The 1,618-nt window shown below is 48.8% G+C and overlaps 1 pseudogene; it reads left to right on the forward strand.

Annotated features, from left to right (window-relative positions):
- Positions 1-1,151: 1,151 nt before the first annotated feature.
- LOC144669249 (U1 spliceosomal RNA) lies at positions 1,152-1,303 on the forward strand (annotated as a pseudogene).
- The last annotated feature ends 315 nt before the right edge of the window (positions 1,304-1,618 follow it).

Genomic DNA, 1,618 nt, shown 5'->3' on the forward strand with positions numbered 1-1,618 from the left:
ACACGAGCCATCTTCCGCTTTATCTGGAGGTCAAAAATGGATCGTGTCCGCAGAGACGCGATGTACAAGCCTCTAGATAAAGGGGGAAAAACCGTGCCCAACATCGCCCTCATACTGATGGCCACCTTTGTGTGTGGCTGCGTCAAGCGGTGCATAGACTCTCAGTACGCAAACACCAAGTGTCACTACGTGCTGAGGTTCTACCTGTCCCCGGTGTTGCGAAGGATGGGTCTGGCCACGCTGCCGCTGAACGCTCCAAGTAGTTGGACCGTGCCGTACCACCTGTCCCTGGTGGAAAAATTTATGCAGAAAAACACCTTTGACCACAAGTCCATCAGGCAGTGGTCAGCACGTAACGTCCTAGAGGCCCTGAGGGAAAAGGAGAGGGTGGACCCTGTGGGATGGTTCCCCGAGCAGACTGTCAAAGTCATTTGGCAGAATGCCTCATCGCCAGAACTTTCCAACAAGCACCAAGACGTAGCTTGGCTGGTGGTGAGAAAGGCCCTCCCCGTCAGATCCTTCCTACACGTCAGGAGTCTCACCCCCTCTGCACGTTGCCCTCGAGGTGGCTGTGGTGGGGAAGAGACCGTTGTTCACCTCCTTGTGGATTGTGCCTTTGCAAAGAAAGTCTGGAGAGAGATGCAGTGGTTGCTGTTGAGGTTCATCCCGAGCAGTTCTGTGACACGGGACTCTGTGCTCTACGGGCTGTTCCCAGGGACACACACCGAGACAAACATCAACTGCAGCTGGAGGATCATCAACTCGGTGAAAGAGGCGCTTTGGTCTGCCCGAAACTTGTTGGTCTTCCAGCACAAAGAGTTGTCCCCAACCGATTGTTGCGGACTGGCACAATCCAAAGTCCAGGACTACGTGTTGTGGGATGCACTAAATCTTGGAGCAGCTGCCGCAAAGGCGCAATGGGGAAGGGTCGCTGTCTAAGACCTTTCTACCACAGCGCACCGAGGGACTGGGAACTGTTTAAATCCCCTCGGGCTGTACAGCTCAAAATGAAAGGCTGTAAATGATTGTAATATTGTTTGTACTGATGCACCTGGTGATACATTTTGTAAAAGTTTAACCTGGATTGTACCCTTGTAATGTTGTTATTGAAATGGTTTGGAATGTGATTGAAGATATTTTATGAATAAAGTATATTTTTGCAAAAAAAAGAAAAAAAAGGTTCTCCCAGGACGAGGCTAGCCCATTGCACTTCGGGTGTGCTAACGCCTGCGATGTCCCCAAATGCGGGATACTCGACTGCAAAATTTGTGGTAGTGGGGGACTGCGTTCGCGCTCTCCCCTGATTCACAATTCAAAAAATAGATTTCATCATATCTTTCATTTTCTCTTCTATTTCCTGTCAGCAACCTTTTCTGAAAAAAGAAATATATAACCCCCAATGTGTGCTCTTCAAAATCTATACTGGACTGGTTATTTAGTTTTTTCTTTCCTCCTCGCAAATATTATCCAACCCCCATTCTTTTCCTCCCTGTCATTATCAGCCGGCAATTATTCCATCTCTGCATCATTTTCGCCAGACCGTTTGTTTTGTGGCCGCCAAATTACTCACGCCATTTTTAACCCCGCGTTTGCCCACTCAAAAATCTCTCCCAAACAA

The sequence above is a fragment of the Cetorhinus maximus genome, chromosome 28 (assembly GCF_964194155.1).
Source record: "Cetorhinus maximus chromosome 28, sCetMax3.hap1.1, whole genome shotgun sequence".
NCBI lineage: Eukaryota > Metazoa > Chordata > Chondrichthyes > Lamniformes > Cetorhinidae > Cetorhinus > Cetorhinus maximus.